The sequence below is a fragment of the Pinus tabuliformis genome, chromosome 1_1, assembly GCF_031772625.1.
Source record: "Pinus tabuliformis cultivar Carrire ecotype Pingquan chromosome 1_1, CPIR1, whole genome shotgun sequence".
NCBI lineage: Eukaryota > Viridiplantae > Streptophyta > Pinopsida > Pinales > Pinaceae > Pinus > Pinus tabuliformis.
This window is the reverse complement of record NC_142297.1, coordinates 126,488,633-126,508,657: the sequence shown is the minus strand read 5'-3', so window position 1 is coordinate 126,508,657 and position 20,025 is coordinate 126,488,633. Positions and strand designations below refer to the sequence as shown.

The following is a 20,025-nucleotide window of genomic DNA, read 5'->3' as shown; positions in this document are numbered from 1 at the left end:
GTTGCACTGCTTCCTCGAATGAGGATGGTTCAATCTCTACTCTCTCGCTCATCATATCCATGTAGCCAGTGTACCGATCTGGTAACCTCCTCTGTCTGCATTGTGATGTGGGTACTCCCACATTCTCTCTAGCATCATTCATCAATCTTTTAGCCTCTTTGGTGTGCCTCCTTCCATCTCTGGAAGACTCTACATGTGTGGGTGCTTCCACTCTCCGCTCCTTTGCATGTGGCTACTCCACATCATCCTAAGGTTCCTCCTTTGGAGCTAAAATATTTTCATCTGCATGTAACTGAAGCTCCCTCTCAAGGGAACATCTCATGGCCTTCTCTTCATCGAACTTCACATCTCTATAAACCATTGTCATCCTGTTGGATGGCAGATACACCTGATAGTTGTGAGGTGTATCAGTGTACCCCACAAATATGCCAAACTCAGTTGTTGGCTCTAGATTTTTTCATGCATTATTGGTATCATGACAGTAAATTGATGAACCAAATATCCTAAAGTGTGCCACATCTGGTTTCTTACCTGAAAAGCTTCTTCTAGTGTACTCATCCTGAGAATTCGATGAGGGCTTATGTTCTGCAAATAAACAGTTGTGTTAAATGCTTCATCCCACAAGTGCAATGGTAAGCCCTAATCATGTAACATCACCTGTACCACTCCCACAATACTTATGTTCTTCCTTTCACCCATCCCATTATGTTGTGGGTTATGAGGTGATATTAACTCTTGTCGAATTCCTTCCGATGCACATAAGTTCCTGAATTCATATGACACATATTCTCCATCGTTATCACCTCTGAGAGATTTAACTTTCATGCCAGTATATTTCTCAAGGAGTTCTTTAAATTCACCAAATTTAGTGAACGTATGATGTTTCTTCTACATGAATAAAATACAATGCTTACGAGAAAAATCATCAACAAATATTACATCATTCTTGTGCTTGGCCGTGGATGCTGTGGAGAATGGTCCACACACATCTGAGTGAAATATATCAAGGATTTCTTATGTTTGACTATCTTTATCATGAAAGGAAGCTTTGTTGTACTTCCCCAATGTACATCCTTTTCATGTGTCTCTCTGCTTTAGTGTATCCTTAGGAAGTCCTGTAGAAATTTGATGCATGATCTTCAAAACTCCGTGGTGCAAGTGACCCAATCTTCCATGCCACAACTCATTGATGTCTCGCCTCTGCACCTTCTTTGCTTTAGTGCTCAAAGAAGCGTAGTCTTCTTCATCTAATTTGTAGAGGTTCTTCACTCGAACCCTGACTTGCTTCACCTGTCCTGAGGCTATGTGACAAAGGAAAACCTTTCCCTTGCTAAATATCACATCGTAGCCATAGTCTTCAAACATTGCAATTAAAACCAAATTCTTCTTCAAAATCGAAACATACATGACATATTTTAATGTGAGAGGAGAACTAGAATCCCTCTAAAAGGTAACATCATCGATTTCAGTCACGCTATACCTCCCATCATCTCCCATCTTGATGTGCATATTGAAGTCCTTCTCCTCCAAGTCATTGGAGAACTCTTTGTTGTCTTTCATATGGAATGAGGCTCCACTATCCAGGTACTACACACTACCCATTACTAATGTCACCATGCAAGCAATGAGGGTGGAATCTAGTTCGAATTGTGAAGTAAGAGCTTCACCTGCCACTCCTCTTAGGGGCTTCTTACCGACCTTCTGGACACTTTGCGGCATAGTGTCCCAGCTCGTGATAGTGAAAACATTTATTCTTCGACATGTTCTTCTTCTTACCACCCTAAGTGGAATCTGATTTGGAATGGGATGAATTCCCCTTCCCTTTCTTTGAATTTCTAGCTAAGGCACAATTCTCCTCATCATCATGCTTGGATGAGGATCCATCTCCGGTTTTCCATCAAATCTCTTCTTGTACCAAGTCAGACCACAATTGCATTAGGGGAATTTTGAGGTCTAAAATGGGCCTCCTAAGGAAATTATAAAACAGTAGTGGAAATAATAAAACAATATTAGATTACATCATCAAATTTTAGATGGAAAAAAAAAGAAGAAGAAAAAACTAGGTTTTCAACTCGTATTTTAAACTTATCTCCCTAAGGTTTTACTCAAATTTCGAGTGGGAGTACTCGTTGGATGCAAAATTTAATTCCTCATCCAAGGAGCACACATGTTGCATACTTTTGATGGACCATGCTACTCAAAAAATGGTGAATCATTCCCCATGGTTGACATCATCACCTTGAATCCCACTCTGGTATCTTCTCCCTCCCATTAACTGAGTCCTGGTAGTTGTACCAGCTCTTGGAAAGGCCTAGAAGTGCTAGGCTCACCGGATTATCTTTAGAAAATATAATACCAACACTTCCAAGACCATACCGACATTGGGTAAACTTGGTCAAGTACTTTGGTATTGAGTTGCCCTTCTCCATCTTGATATTTCTGAGTTTTTCCCTCATTGCAAACTTCATGTGGTCACTGTGTTTTTGAAACAAGTCTGTCATGGCCTTTGAAATTGCAAATAGAGTTTCCTTACCGTGGAATTTCGAGACAATATGATCTCAAACTCCTTTTATAATAATCCTTCTCGCCTTTTCCACACACTTTCTCCACTCTGCCATATCTTGAGCATCAGTTGGCTTAGGAATATATTTGTCTATGAATTCCTTAAGCATGTTGTCTTCCAACACTGCCTCCATCCTATCCTTCCAAGCAATGTAATTTGAACTACCCTCAAGGTCATATTCAAGTCTCAATTCGGAGAACAACATCCCATTGGCTCTAAAGTAGAATTTCCTTGTAGATTCAAACTGTAGATTGTAATATGCTAAAACAATTAACTTGAATGTACTCTACTCATCAATAGAAACAATAAACGATCGATGAAATCATGAAGCATAAAAAAGAAATAATTCAATCACACATAACACTATTATTTCCTGGGGAAAACCACAGTTTAAAACGCTTGTTATCTGTATATTACATTAATCAGAAAATATGAGAAGATTACAATGCTTTGCTCAATCCCGAGCAACCTCTGCACTATCTCTATCTATCTCACTAATTCCTAGACAATCCCAAGCTAATACTGCCAATTTTGCTACCTTTCAAGCTCATATTTCATTGCGCATTTTCCTAGGGAATTAGCCCATATTTGATTGGGAAATTCCATAAATATGAATTTTGCAATCCTCATAGGTCTTCCTATGATTGCATGCACCGCCTGTACAATTCAAATGATTACACAACTGATAGTACCTTGTCCCTAGACTTCAATCTCAACTGGGTCTTTCGCTGATATGACATGCATGAGTAAATTATGAGTGAATATTTATTTTATTGGTTGATCAGTGCTAGTTACACCCCACTACTGAAGGATACACCCCACTAATTCCTTCATTAGTTGGAACTAGTTTAACTGAATTTAAATCAGTTAAACTGAATTAAATAATTACAACTCAAAATAAACTCAACCAATGCTCCTAAAAAGCAGGAGACACTCTACATGACTCTAGTTAGACTCTCAACTCGAGTTAACTCAACCAACTAAGTCAAATTAACTTAGTTAACTATTACAAGTTATCATGAGATGTGGAATTACAATTTAATTCAAGGACAAAATTAAATTAGGATTTCTTGTTGCATTTTCAACAACTTTTGGTAGCAATGGATAGGTGTTCTAGTATCTGTGGTGTCTAAGAGGCTAAGGAAAATGAGATATCCAAAACCCGGAAAAGGTATCGCAAGAAAATCCCTAGAAACACCTCAATTAGATTAATTTACCAATAATCAAATATTTCATAAGTCTAACTTAGGAAAATTGGTTAATTAAATTGGATTCATTGAGGGAAATAAATTTTTCTCTAGAGACTTAAAGAAAAGTCGCTTGATCAAGTCAAGATGATATTATCTATTGAATGTGTTGATCCTTAAAACTATCAAGAGGAGTCAGTAGAGCCAGCAAAGGTTCTGGACTCACCTAAAGATGTTGTAATGACCAAGAAGAGGCTGGCATCGCTTCATGAAATTTTGCAGGATGTAGAGAGGCATGCAAATCCTAGGGGTATTTTCAAGGAAACATGAAACCGCAGAGGTTCTCGAGCTATATGGAATTGATGAGCCACATCATTGATTTTGAGGTTCCTAGTTATTAGGAGGTAGCAAGCCAGCAAGTTTGGATGGACGCCATCATGGAGTATAAATCCATCACAAAGAATGATTTTTGGGATATAGTTTTTGAATTGGAGGGGAAGTCTATAGTGACTTCAAGGTGGATCTATAAGATAATGCATGTAGAAAATGGAAGCATCAAGAAGTACAAATCAAGGTTTGTGGTGGGAGGGTTCTCCTAGAAAGAGGGAGAGGACTATGACGAGACTTTTTCTCTGGTCACTAGGTACAATTATATTAAGATTATTGTTTCTCTTTGTTAAATTATGGGTTGGGGGTTAGAACAGATGGATGTAAAGATTATGTTCCTCAATGGTGTGATTGAGGATGAAGTGTGGATGGAGTAACCTTAGGGATTTATGGTACATGGGAAGGAGTCCCATATTTTTAGGTTAAAGAATGATTTGTACAGACTCAATTAGGCACCCAAGGCATAATATTCTAGTATTAATGGATACTTTATGAGTTTGGGCTTCACCAAGGGTGTTGTGGATCTTGAATTTTACTTCATGGTTGTTGATGGTGATCCTTTGATATTGGTGTTGTATGTTTATGATTTGTTCCTTACTTGGTAGAGAAACTCATTGTCGAATTGCAATAGGCAGTTAGCTTTGGAGTTCGATATGAAGGATCTTGTCTTGATGCGTTATTTCTTGGGATTGGAGGTGTGGTAGAGACCTTGTGATATATTCCTTGGACAGAAGAAGTACACAGTTCAGATCTCAAGGACATTCAATATGATGGACTACAAGTCCATGGCTACACATATGGTGACCAATCTAAAGAAATTGAGTGATTCAGATTTAGATTCGGATTTGGTGGATCCCTCAATGTACAAGAAATTGAATATATCCTTGATGTATCTGGTTAACACCAGGACACATATTTACTTTGCAATGAACACCCTAAACCATTTTATGGTTGAACTGAGGCATGTACATTGGGTTGCAACAAGAATTTGTTGAGGTACCTATGTGTTACAACTGGATATGGTTTGAGATATGTGTCAAGTGGTGAGGTGAGGCTACAGAGATATGTTGATTTTGATTAGGATGGGAGTGTAGTGGATAGAAAGAGAACCTCAAGGTGTTGCTTCAACTTGGGATCAACTATTATTTCCTCATTTAGTAAGAAGATAATTTCTATCACACAGTATAACAAAGGTGGAGTATATCATAGCTAATGCTACAAATAAAGAAGCGGTGAAGTTTCAAAAACTACTTGCAAGGCTACTTTATTAGGAACTATAGATGACCTTGATATATTGTGATAATCAAATTTATGTTAAGATTTCAGAGAACCTAATATTTCATGACAATCGAAGCACATTCAGATTAATTATCACATCATTTGATACATGGTGCAGAAGGGAGAAGTGAAGCTCAAGTACATATCTATATACGAGCAAATTGCAAACATTCTCATCAAGCCTCTATCGGGGGGTTGTATACTTCCGAGACAAGATTGGTGTGATGCAAAATGTCTCCCTCGCTAAGAGGGAGTGTTGATGTTTTTCCAACATTGGGTAGACATTCTACCATGGGGTCATGTTGACTAGGGGGGAGATTATACATCACCCATGAGGCCATGTTGATTTGGCTGGGGGTGAATTGTGAAATTTCCACAAATGCACCAACTGGAGTTTATTCTTCTAACTTATTAGTAGTTTATTTGTTTACAGCAAATAAAAAATAAATAATGGATACATTCTTCACAATAAAATGCTACAGAATAAAATAGGAATTGAGAAATAGATGCACATACACAATAAAATGACACTAATATTTTTGGACTAAATGTCCCCAAAAAAACCTTGAAGGGAAAACTAGTGCAACAGATGAGGGTTTACTTTTATTACATAGCTATTTGGAAATTATTACAAATGGATGCCAAATTTTCCTTCAGAAATATACTAGCAAAATAATATGGAGATCCCAGATCTCCTCTACAAAACAACTCGACCTCCTTTGGCTTGCCCACACCCCACTCTGGAAACTCGCATTGCTACCTAGAACATGCGCTACAGCCTTTGAGCAACATGCATGACCCTGTATCTACCTCCAACTAGGTCGTATAGCCTCCCTATTCCTTTGGAAGTGATTCACTCTACCTCCTAGATATGACCTCCAATAATTGAATCAACCCTCTTCCAGAAACTTGCATTGGGGTTTCTCACTATTCGTATGTCTCTCACGACATCCTCTGTAGATGTATTCAACCTCCTTTTTCCTACCACTATGACACCAGAAAATCACTAGGAATATCTCAGGAATCCTACTCTGAAATTATATGTTTCTCCCTCTCTTTAATGTTCTCCCTCTAGCTCAAACTGCACCCTTGCTAAAGACTCTAAACTGGGTAGCTTGATCTTCTTCTCACAACTCGATCACACTGGTCACTTTAATGTTATCTCCAAGCCCTTTGACTTGCTCTTATAATCTCTCGTTGAGTCTTCAATGGCCACAATTTAATATCCATCAACGACCAAGATCAATTATACTTCATCAATAGAAGTCTCTATAGAAATATCAAACGTCCTTAATTAATTAGCTTTAATTTACCACTTTTCCTAATTTACACTTAGGAAATAAATTTAATTATGGAATATTAATTTAATTAAGATGTTTCCCAAGCTTATATTGTGAAACCTTGTATGGATTTTGGAGATCTAGTGCTCCTTAGCCTCGTAGCATCATCTGAGGCTAGAATACCTATCTGATGCCACACAAACTAACACTCCCTCTTAGCAAGGAAGATTTTCTCCACTACACCCAATTGTTGAATCTTTGAAATATATGAACTTAGCTCTCCCTAGAGCTTTCATGAGTATATCTGAAATTTGTTGCTCCATGGGAACAAGTTGTAGCTCGATTACTCCATGCTACACACAATCTCTGATGAAGTGGTATCATATGTCTATATGTTTTGACCTATCATGAAATGTTGGATTCTCATAGAGCTTGATGAAACTCTGATTATCATAGTAGATAATGGCTGCCTCCATTTTCTGATTAAATAAACTCACTAGTAGTTTCGAAAGACAAATAGTTTCATACGTGGCCATGTTAGTTTCCATGTACTCTACTTCTACAAAGCTCAGTGCCCAAACTCATGCTTCTTGGTTCACCAAGATACAATGCCTAATCAAATGGTGAAGCAACACCATGATCTACTCTTCTGATCCATTGAATTGTCTACCTAATTTTCATCTTGTAAACCCACATAACCTGACACCATCACATCGAGTATACCTCAGCCCATACTTGAATATGTCACACAAATACCTCAATATATGCCTCGTTGTTGTCCAATGCATTCTCTTAGATCCCATCATAAATTAACTAAAAGTGTTGAACATGAAGCAAATATCTGGCCTGGTGTTGACCAGATACATGAGGAAACTGATGAGTTGTCTATACAACGTCGGGCCCACATCCTCTTCCTCTAATGCATCTATCTTCCTCTAGTTTTTAATCATAGGCATAGACATAGGCCTATAGTTCTACATCCTAAACCTCTTCAGAATCTCTATAGTGTATCTCCCTTGACCAAGGAATATATCCCTGTCCCTCTACCATACTTTCAGGCCTAGGAATTAATGCATTAGTCCCAAAACCTTCAAGTCAAACTTTGTCGCCAAGTTCCTCTTGCAGTCCTTTATAAACCCTATTGACCCATTCAAAAATATTCATCCACATACAACCTAGGATGAGTGACTGACCCTCTACCATAAGATAGTAAAGGTTGGGATCTACATCACTCTTGATAATTCCCATCTACTACAATTACTTGTCAATCCGACCATACCACACCCTGGGAGCCTATTTGAACTTGTATAATGCTCTCTTTCGTCAGCACACATGTGCACGCCCATCTCATGTGTCTCAAATCCCTATGGTTGGTCAATATATACCTCCTCCCCTATTACCCCCTTCATGAATGTTGTCTTGACATCCATTTGGTGAATCTATCATCCCATATGTGTTGCTAGAGATATAACTCACCTAATGGAAGTATATCTAGCACTATAGCGAAGGTATCCTTGTAATCTATGCCTTCCTTATGTGTATACCCCTTTGCCACAAACCTAGCCTTGTACTTCTCCACATTGTCATCTACAGTGTACTTGATCTTATAGATCCATCGAGAGCCCACAACTGACCTATCTACAAGTCTCGACACTACCTCCCAAACATCATTTGTCATGATGGAACTATACTCCTCGACGATGGCATCTTGCCACATCTAATGTTGTGAAACCTCATGATAGCTGGAAGGATCAACAACCTATGCCACCACATATTGGTACCTATCTAGTTGTCTGTGTTCTCTCCTGCCCATCCTGGGAACTCCCATAATCTCCTTCGCATCCCTCAGCATCTGAAGAACTTCTTTGTTGGTTCGACCACTAGTGGTGAGTGGTTTGTGATAGTTTTGTAGCATCAGATGGTGTTCTAGTCTCAAACTTTGTGGAGAGGCTAAAACACGTAAGATATCCATAACCCAAAAAGGGTTTATGGAAATTCCACCTAGAGAAAACTCAATTAAATTAATTGATCAATAATTAAAAATGCATAAGTCTAACATAGGGAAATAAATTAATTAATGGGAATTAATTGAGAAAGGTGAGAATTCTCTTAAAACTCACATGGGTTGACTCAAATATGATCTTAGTTGTTGATGAGGTTTTAATCATGGTCATTGGTGATCCAACTAGAGATTATAAGAGGAGGTCGATGGGGTTGGAGAACACACTAGAGGTCAAGTTCCTTGGCAGAAATCAAGATTCCTACTTGCAGTGATTCAGTAGAGGATAATTTGAGCCACAAAGGGGATGCAAATACAATGAGGGGCAAAGATAGTGAGTTCGGAGGAATATTTCTAGATATAGAGAGGCAACAGCAAGTGACAAAGGTATTCCAAAGTAGAAGCTACTTAGGTCTACACAGATGCTTTTGTGAGTAGTTTGATTTAGTTGAGAGGGAGATTAATTCAGCTTTCAGACATCGAGAATTTTTTCCAGGGGTCTGGAGAGTCACTTCCAGCAACAGAGATAGGTAGGATGACCTGATCAGAGAGGGTTTTCCAGCCACACATGTGAGGGTCTTCACAGAAGCAACGCATAAGGGCCTATGCAGGGTTTGGATAACCAGTTTTTAGAGGGATCCAAGTGTTAGGAATACTTGTGGAGAGAGAAATTTTCTCTCTTATTATTTTTGTCAAATATTTTCTTATTTGATAGCTAGTTGGGAATCCAAAGATGTACTCAGAATTTCACTGTTGCATAATAATAAAACCCTCATTTGTTGCACTGGTTTTCCCAAATTGGGTTTTCTAGGGGTAATTGTCCAAAAATAATTGTGTCAAATTGTATTGTGTGTATGTGCTAGTATTTTCTTAGTTTCCAACATTTCATTTTCCATGACACTTTTACTGTGAAGAAATTATAGTGTGATTAATTTGATATTTTGTTGTAACAAAATAAACCGCATAATTTTAACAGTTAGAAGAATTAATTCTAGTTGTTGCATTTCAAGAGAATTTTCACATAGTATCAAAGCTATTTTGAGTAGACAAGAAGCTCAGAGGTGGAAGGAGGAAATCGTCCAAATTCAGAGGGAGTTTGGCAACACAATTTCCAGGCCTATGCAGGGCCTATGTAGGCAGTGTGAATTGCTAGACGGGAGGTCAAATTTCTAGTTGCAGAGTGTAGGAAGAGTCGATTTGTCTGGTAAGTGATTCCAGCAGGGAAAGGTGAGCATATTAGTATTTTCATAGAGTATATTCTTGATTTGGGCACAGTTAATTTGCATTAGTGATTGCAATAGAAGATAAGTGTCAGGTGGAAGATAAAGTACTTACACTAAGGGATTTTCTTAGAGGGTTTCCATATTCAATTCATTGGAGGAAATCTAAACTACGCATTCCAGAAAGGAGTGTAAATTGTAGATTAGGTAGCTAAGTAGGAGAGGAGGAGATTCATGTTTATATCCCAATTGTGAGCTTTGCATAAAAATGCCTCAATAGGACTTAGAGATCAAGAAAGATTGGATGGTGCATCCAACTACATTATTTGGAGGCGAAGATGTCATTTATGCTTGATGAGTTTTCTCGCAAGACATATTCGGAATGAGTTATAGTCATACCTCTATGTCCATAGCATCCACAATTATAATAAATATATGGCCAAGGAAAAGTAGTTGATCCTTGATGGAGTTCGAGATCATATAGTCTCACACTTAGCGGCCATGAATATAACCAAATAAATGTGGGATGCTCTCGCAGCACTATATCAAAATCCTTCCGAGAATTAGAAGATGTTCCTTAAGGATAAGTTGAGGATCACAAGGATGTAGAAGGGAGAAGGAGTTAGCCCCTATCTCATTAGAATTCAAGATATCTAGAATGAGTTGTCTGTCATAGGAGAGATGCCACAAGAAGCTGAAATTGTGTGTGTAGCCATCAATGGTTTCACCGAGGAGTGGGATACTTTATTCTAGGCATTACTAGATAAGGTCAACTACCTAGATGGGATTGATTGAGAGAAAATTTCAGGTAGGAAGACATGTGACTTGCTTTATTCAAGAGTAGTCTTGGTGGTAGCATTAGAGGATCCAAGACTGTGAAGTATGAGGAGAATGTAGCCCTTGCATAGAAGGAAAAGGAAAAGAAAGGTCCCAGTTAGGGACAAGGCTAACATGTAGGAGAAAAGAAAAATAAGGACTTGTTGAAGGTTAAATGTTTTAGATGTGGTGAGTTTAGTCACTACAGTACTCAATGTCCTCATAGGAATCATAAGAAGAATGATAAGAAGGAGCATGTAGCAGCTTCGACATAGATAGATCAGTTGTCTTCTAGGTTGGAGGAAGATTTCACTTTGTATGCAGCTATACCTCCAGGAGAGAAGAGGGGATACATTGAGCTCTAGACTACAAAGTTCACAGAGCTAGGCAAGGTCCATCGAGGTGAGCATCGGACAATTGTTTCCTCTTGGATTAATACCCTTGCTACAAGGGCCCAGTATATTTTAGTAGCAAATGGATCAGTGTCATATGGCACAACCATTTCTTGAAGGATAGTTATAGTACTAGTTTCAGTCAGATGTTGAGGAGCATAGTGTAATTGCAGTGGAGACAGACTCAATGGACAGAGCAGAGACTGGTAGAAATCAATAACTCAAGAGGCAGTTGCATTCCATAGATACAGTTGATTTAGAGTTTGGATTTCAATTGCATTAGTTGTGGCAGCAATAACAATATGAGATTAGTTGTAGCGTAGTGGCAGAGTTGGAAACAATACAAGTTGTACAGTGCAGTGTTACTAGTAGCATAGATGTAGGATTGATTCAGCTTAGAGTACCAAATGAATCAGTGTTGCGCAGTAGTTGATGGACAGTGACAGGTTGTTATAGTTGTTAGACATCAGCAACGTGTATGGAGGATGTTATGGAGACTGGGAGAACACCTTCCTCACTAATAGGGAGTGTTATTTTTTTTAGCACTGGATGATGTTCTAGTTTCAAACTTTTTGGAGAGGCTAAAACACATGATATCTCCAAACCCAGAAATCGTTTCTGGAAATTACCCCTATATATAGCTCAATTAATTTAATTGATAGATAATTAAAAATTCCTAAGTCTAACATAGGGAAATCAATTAATTAATGGGAATTAATTCAGAAAGGTGAGAATTCTCTAGAAACTCACCTGGATCGACTCAGAGATGATCTTAGCCATTGATGAAGTTTTAATCATGGTCGTTGATGATCCAACTGGAGATTATAAGAGGAGGTCGATGGAGTTGGAGAAGAACACACTAGAGGTTGAGTTGCTTGGAAGAAATTGAACTTCTGAGTTGTAGTGATTCAACAGGGGAGAATTTGAGCTACAAAGGGGACACAGAGAGTGAGTTCAAAGGAGGATTTCCAAATCTGGAGAGGAAGCAACAAGTAACAGAGGTATTCCATAGTAGAATTTGCACAGGGACTATGAAGATGCTTCAATGAGCAGTTTAATTTAGCTAAGAGAGAGATCGATTCAGATTATAGAGGTAGGTAAAGTCTTCCAGAGGTCCGAAGAGTCACTTCCAGTAGTAGAGATAGGAAATACAACTTTATCAAAGAGATTTTTATAGCCATACATGTGAGGGTCTGCGTAAAGGAAACACATAAGGGCCCGAACAGGCTTTGGATGGCCAGATTTGAAAGGGAACCAAGTGATGGGAAATCCTTGTGGAGAGAGAAATTTTCTCTCTAATTATTTTTGATAGATATTTGTTGATTGGATAGCCAGTTGGGAATCCAGGGATTGTACTCTAAATTTCACTATTGCATAATAATAAAACCCTCATCTGTTGCATTGGTTTTCTTGCATTAGGTTTTTCTAGGGACAATTGTCCAAAAATATCTATGTCAAATTTTATTGAGTGTGTGCTAGTATTTTCTCATTTTCCAACATTTTATTTTCTACAACATTTTTATTGTGAAGGAATTGCAATGTGATTAATTAGATATTTTTCCATAACAAAATAAACTGCATAATTTTTATGTTAAAAGAATTAATTTCAGTTGATGCATTTCAATCTAATTTTCATAGTTAGACCAACTCCTCATCCTGCCTCATAGGATCTCTTGTAAGGTCGTGCTAGCCTGTAATAGATCCTTGTGACTTCCCTTGCACTTGTTCGTACCACTTCCTTGTAGCTACCCATGCAGCTAGACTAATGGAGCTTTTGTTGCCTCACTCTAATCACCTGTTGGCATCTCACGGATCTATTAAAGGCTTTGTGCTCCATGAACTTCACGTCCCATCTAGTGATAATCTTCCTAGTAGTAGGAATATAGATCATGTATGTCTTTGAGGTTTCACTATACCCAACGAAGAGCCCCTTCTCTGCAGTCTGATCTAACTTAGTGTGTTTTTCATCTAGTACATAATAGTAAGCTACACGCCAAAGATCTTGAAGTGACTAACCTTTTGTTGGCAATATTGTCATTGATGGAAAAGGAGAATTGAAGGAATGCAAGGAGCAACAAAGAGTATCAATGCAAGGAGTAGTAAGAAGTAGTAAGGCAAGGAACAGTAGTAATGCAAGGAGAAGCATCAATACAAGGAGCAACAAGAAGCAAAAGAAAGAAAAGGAGAGAAGAAGTAGGAGGAGTTGTGATACATCCAAATGTTTTGATAATGTTGCAGAGATTGCTATATTGAATAATTTGTTGTGATGTAAAATTGTTGATTGAGCTGAATTGTTGTGATGCAAAGCAAAGACTCCATGGCAAAGGCAAAGATGTTGCAAAGATTGTTGTGATGCATTAATGATAAATATTGGTATTTGATGTTGGAATTAGGTTAATGCATTTAATGATTACATGTGGCTGAAATCAATATTGGATGGATTATTTATTTTTATGTTCTAATATTCAAGATATGAAGAGTTTGGAAATGAATGAGTGGAAGGCAAAGAGTCAAGCCTATTGGAAGAATGTGAGAGAGTTGATTGAACTATTATTCATTAGTTACCTGACACATTTCATATGTGATGTTAATTTGAAGGGGAAAACAAGCAGAAATGAAGAGGGAGACATGTAGAATTTATGACAAAGTAAACCAACACATTGTTGTTTCTTGTTTACATCACGGGGTGGTAGTCTCCTTTCAATTTGTGGCTTGATAAATATCCAGTTGGATCTGGTTGAGGTGGGAGCCTCCTATGGGTTGTAGCCTACAGAAAACATAGGCTCATGTAGGTTGGAGCCTATATAAAATCAGATGTAGTAATGAGTAGGAGCTTGCCTTTGCATCACAACAATAATAAAATCATGGTTTTCTCCCTTTATGGGTTTCCACATATATCTGGTGTCAATATGTATTATTATTATGTGTTGATATGATTATTTGGGTTTTCTTATTAATTGTTGTTCACATATTCAATCTTTTGGTCATCATTTGTTGAGTTTCTCATGTAATGTTTCAGTTAATGAGATTAATGAAAACAATTTTAATGGCCATGAATATACTAAATTGATTCAACACCCCCCTCCCCACCCCCCGAGTTTAGTCAAGTTTTCATCAATTGGTATCAGAGCTAGTTCCTTCAGTGTAAGCTTAACAGGTTGAAGGTAGATCTGGTTAAGTCGTGGACCATCAAAGTGTGCATGTGCTTAGTACATCAAACTTTCATGAATGGAGAGATAAGGTTAAAACTGAATTGATAGCTTATGGACGTGGTGTATGGAAGCTTGTATGTGAAGGTTATTGTAAAGACTCTCCCTTGTGCAAGAAAAACAATGGAATGCTAAGGCAAAATGTGTTATATATATAAATATTCATAATAAGGATCTTGATACAATAATAGACCTAAATTCCACAAAATAAATTTGGGAAAAATTGGAGCTCGTGCATGAAGGAGAGATTAGCAGCAACAGTGCAAAAAATGAAAAGAGAAAGAGGAAGAAGAAAAGTCTCTGTCAAAAGGAAAGTGTTCAAATAAATGAAATATCTACATGTGTGAATATGTATGACTCTCATGAAGAAAAAACAGATGAGAATCAAGTTAGGCTTGACTTATCATTTGCTAGTATAGAAGCATTGAAGAATGAAAACAAAGATTCGAAGAAACTGGTGCAGATATGTGATGAGAAAGAGCATGAGTACAAGGAGGAAATTGTAAGCCTGAAGACACAACTTAAAGAATCAAAGAGACTAGAAGAGGTGATGAGTAGTAAATTCAAGGAGAGAGACCTACAATGTAAAAGATTAGAAGCTTATTCAGCTAGAAGTAAGTTAGAAGAAAAATATAGGTTGTGTAAACAACTAGGAGAGGACCTTTCCTCCATGAAGAACTCAACAAAGACAACCATTAAATATGATGATGAAGCAACTCTAAAAGGACCTACAGAAGAAGAGTCTAAGTCTAATAGCTGCATGTTTTGTAAAAAAACAAAAACAAGAAGCAATATCAAAATCCAATGAATGAGATGAAGAAAAGGTTCACTCCAAGAAGATCATTCTCTCTTGAAAACGAGTTGAATAGGTTTAGAAGATCTGAAAGGAGATTCTTCACTCCTAGGAAAAACATCACATGTTTTTCTTTCCATAGACATGGACATGTGGTAGTAGAGTGTAAGAACAAGAAGATCACCACTATTTAGCAAAACATGCAACAAACAATAAGGTGCCATCCAACAAGAAAACAAAGGAGGACATCAGCCACCAGGTACATAAACTCTTTCTATGGTTATTGTTATTTGTGTCATGTATTTGGACATAAAGCGTTTGAATGCAAATAGTACGCAAAGAAAAGCATGAACTCAAGAAGGAGCACACCATTTCTTGCATTTCTTGGCAACACAAAATGTCATTTATGTGGAAACTTTGGCCACAAAGCCAAATACCAAACAATGGATCAAAAAGAAATGGAGATACCAGAAACAAACCTACTGAAGTGTGGAAAAGGAAGAAAAATGAGCATCTTGTTACATCAATAACATGAACATGTCATGGTAGTTTCTGGGGGGAGGGGCTTCTCTAAGCAGAAAAGTAGCCATCCTGTCAATGATAAAGAGCAGCAACATCACAAAGGGAGAGCAGTCCTAATAACATTGGTTTTGAAGGTTGGTATGTCTTGCAAATCCTTGGTTGAAGATGTAAGATGAGCTCTCAATGAAATGAAAGGCTTGGAAACATATGAGGTAAACTTGAAAGAAACATCCTTCTGTACATAGAAGAGAAGGCATCAAGATTCAATCATCCAGTCAATAATAGAAAAGAAGTAATATTTGAGGGGGAGAGCAGCTCCAACAGTTCCTTGATGAAACATTAATGGTGATATTGTTGGTTGCCACATTAAAGATAACACTACAATTTTGAATCCTTATAGAGATTCCAAGGAATACAATATGGGTGGTCTAACTAAAGAGGGTACTATAGATCTAAAGAGAAATACGACAACAACCCTGATATATACCTAGATTTGGATTCTTTCCTCAAACAAAACACAAGTCATACATGTATTTAAATGATCACCAGAAAGTGAAGAGGCTTGAATTTGACCCTCCCACAAGTTGTGATGCTGTTGATACCATTGCAGTTGAGGATTTGTGCCCTTAATTTGAAGGGAACAGTACTACTAGCGACATTGTTGAAGCCACCATCAAAGAGAACATTGAAGATAATAATACAGTATTTTATATGTATACAAAACAATGAAAATGGCACACGACATTTTCTTCAATATTTTTGGAACATAAGCATGAGGAAGGTAAGCATGATTCCTATGCCTTAAGGTCAAGAACGAACAATACAATGAATATGAAAGAAGTACACAAGAATTTTTGCTTGAGCCTAATCATTGCACTGTTGTATTCATAATGTATTCATAGATGCATATTCTTGTGAAGGAGGTGAAGCGAATTTTGTTGTAACTCTTGGAACGAATATTCAGCAGGTAACACCCCAGTGGTCAGATGAACATTATACATTACCAGTGTATGTTCTGGGAGCAATATTATATTCTAGGAGCATTTTTATATTGGGAGAAATAATGAATTATTATATTGGCAGCTTTCAAAATAACAACAGAGCAGATTATATCCTATCTATCTGATTTCTTGTATAGAGTGAAAGATATACAGGTAGAGGAGTTGTCTTTTGTGGCCAAGAAATAATATGTTTCTTTTCCTGCATAGTTATGCATAAGTATCCAAAGTCTAGGGATGAATATTGCTTCTATTCGACGCACTAGAAGAATTGAAAATGAACTTAAAAGCTGAAGCACGGTAATATGCATTACACAGTTTGAAGGTGTTGTAGCATTCATAGTACCCAGCCAGACAGCGATGCCAAATAGACAGAGAGGCATGTTGTGCCAGAAGTCGCTATAAATAGACGATGCAATGCATGCGTTATTTATTAATCTACGGTTGCATTAATGATTGTGCAGTAAATATAATATTATGGTTGTGGCAGAATTACAATGAACCAGAAATATAAAGCTAAACGTTCACTATCTTGCACAGCTGACAAGGGCGTGGATGATGGAAAGCGTTACCATCTGAAGATCATACAAATAATTATTATTGCGCAAGCATTCACAACAAAAACGTTGAGATCATAGTGTGTTACATAGAAATTACTTATGGTGCAATGAATGCAAACCATACATTGATAAGTGAATGGTGCAGTGTGCTCCGGTTGATATATTATAATGTTCCATATATTGTGTCATCCCGAATGCAAATCAAATGAAATTATAATGATTCCAGTGTGCTACAGTGGAAATATACTACAAGGTTTGAACGCTCATAACCAGTAAGCGCAAAAGTTGGACAGAATTTCCAAACAACCACAGGAGTAAGGAATGGAGCTTTGCGGTTCTAAATATGGAATTAGTTTCCCATGAGTCGACTAAAAGTTATCGAAGCAACCGACAATATCACCGGTGAAATTTTGACAAAAGTATAGTTCGAATTTCATCACCTGCCAATTTATTTAAAAGCTAGGGACAATCGACTAAGTTTTGGTCGACTTGGTTGATTTTTGGTCCATGGCTATAATGCTCGTCGATGGTGCAGACTCTTGGAATTGTGGGTGTCACACCAGGGACATTGGAGCGGTGGATAGAAAAGAATATTGACGAGGCTCAATTGGATGCGCAGAAAAAATCAAATATTTGATTCCCCCACCACAACGTCTCAAGCTGTACCTTAGAGTGGAGATCATAATTTTTTGGCGTTACATTGGTGTCGTATCATATTGGCAACGTTAATAAATTTGGTAGCAATGAATGTTTCTCCAAATGCAATATGTTGAGGGTTAAACTGAAGACACAGAGAACTCCAAAGCCCTTCACTCGCCAAGTTCCATGCCACATTTACAAGAACAGTTTGGGTAAATCCTACCTTGTTGAAGACTGACATTAGAGGATTGTATGGATTCTGAACAATAAGTTCAAAATCTAAAGTGGTGAGTAATAATTGTTTGGCCTGGAGAACTTGTTGTTTTTACTGCTCAAACCAATGAACAGGAAGTAAATAATGAAAATTCGCCAACTCATTCTTATGGAAAATCTCATATGAAAATATAAGTACACTGTTCAGCGGACGAGGACTCTCCTCTGACTTTGCTGCCGAAAACATTGCAGTGGTTGCTATTACAAATTTGTCATGAGAAACATGGGATCGCCGAAGGAAAAAATGGTGGCAATAAACCATTGAAGTTGCAATTGTTGTCTGTGACAATTGCAGTCACATGCCTAGTGTTTGAAGAAAAGCACAATAAGAATATCTAAAATAAGTTTATTTTTGCAAGTCAATTCCATCTTTTCTTGGAGAGCATCTCTCGATTCTTCCCTTGACAAATAATGATCTAAGCCTTCATAGTTGCTGCCAACTGCACTATTATATCCCTCTACTCTTCTTAAGACAGGTTCATTTCCAAATCCAGATGAGTTACAAATGTTGTCTTCTACTTTCCTTACTAAAACAGAACTGTTGGTAAAGCCTGCTATATCACAAGAGCTTTCTTCTCTTCTGCCAGTGAAACCTATGTTGTTGTAATGCCCCATGAAATACAAGCATTCTCTTCCAATCTTCTTACAAAAGGAATCCCATTGTTGAAGTTAAATGCATTGTTAAAGTTAGTTTCTCTTATTCTCTTCGAAGTTGGCCCATTGGTATAGCCCCCCAGCTTTCTTGAAATTCTCGTGTGAGGTTGCAAGCATTATTCAAAAATACCTACGTGCCTACAAGAATGCAGATCCTTTTAGGGTTTTGTGCTGTAATATCAAGAAGTGTTATCATCATTGCTACAATGTCAAATTGCAGAAAAGATCTAGTGCTTAGTTTTGATAGATATTTCCATCTCAACGGAGGAACTCGCTTGATATCACGAGTGTACAAGGAATTTCAAATATAATCTACAACTTTTTCACTATTGTTCTTAGAGATTTAGTTCGACCATCTGTCACGAAAAATCAGTGCAAGACAAACAAGGACTGAAAATTGTGATAAAGATATTGGAAAATGCCAATGGTTCATAAATTGCCTTATTAGTGCCAGCCTCCGGCATAGCAGGGAATATAGCGTTCGATAGGACGTTGACTTGCTATTACTTTTCGCGTTGACCGTCAATTTCTACGGGTTAATTACTGTTTAACCAAAGTTTATGCTGGGCACTTTGTGTGCAAGAAAACTTTAACCAAAGTTTTCAGTTTACCCTCTTATTGCCCGCCTCACTTGGCCTGATGTGCGCGCAACTTAATTTATCCTAAGTTCTCTCTGGTGCCTGTTCTCTGTGCCCTGCATGCAGTGTGCTACTTAATTTATCCTAAGTTCTCTCTGGTGCCTGTTCTCCATGCCCTGCATGCAGTGTGTTAATTTATCCTAAGTTCTCTCTGGTGCCTGTTCTCCATGCCCTGCATGCAGTGTGTTGTGCAGCATGCTGCAAGTGCCAGATGTTTGAAGTCTATGATGTTTGAAGTCTATGCAGAGGCATCCACGTTTGTCCAGAAATGCTTTCTCTGGAGGAGATGAGCAGGGGAGAGAGTGAGTTTCAGTTTCGAGCTAGTTTGAGGAGCAGAGCAGAGAGTGTCCACCAGCAGCATCCGAGCTAGTATCCGAGCCAACAACAGCATCTGTCAAGGGGGGAGCTTCAACTTTAGGCAGTCGTAAAGCCAAGCCATCCAGGCACATGACTTCAAGCACAAAGAAAGGCAGTAACAAAGGCAAACAAATCCAGGCAATAACTAATCAGGTGTGTTTGAAAAAACCCCACGATCTTATGCTGAAAAAAAACACAAGTTGTTTGCCTTCTGGCATCTTAACCTGCAAAAAACTATGAAAACGCGGAAGTTTCTTAAC

General features: G+C 37.9%; 1 pseudogene; it reads right to left on the bottom strand.

Annotated features, from left to right (window-relative positions):
• Window positions 1–17,883: 17,883 nt before the first annotated feature.
• Window positions 17,884–18,731, bottom strand: LOC149211968 (cyclin-T1-4 pseudogene; annotated as a pseudogene).
• Window positions 18,732–20,025: the final 1,294 nt, after the last annotated feature.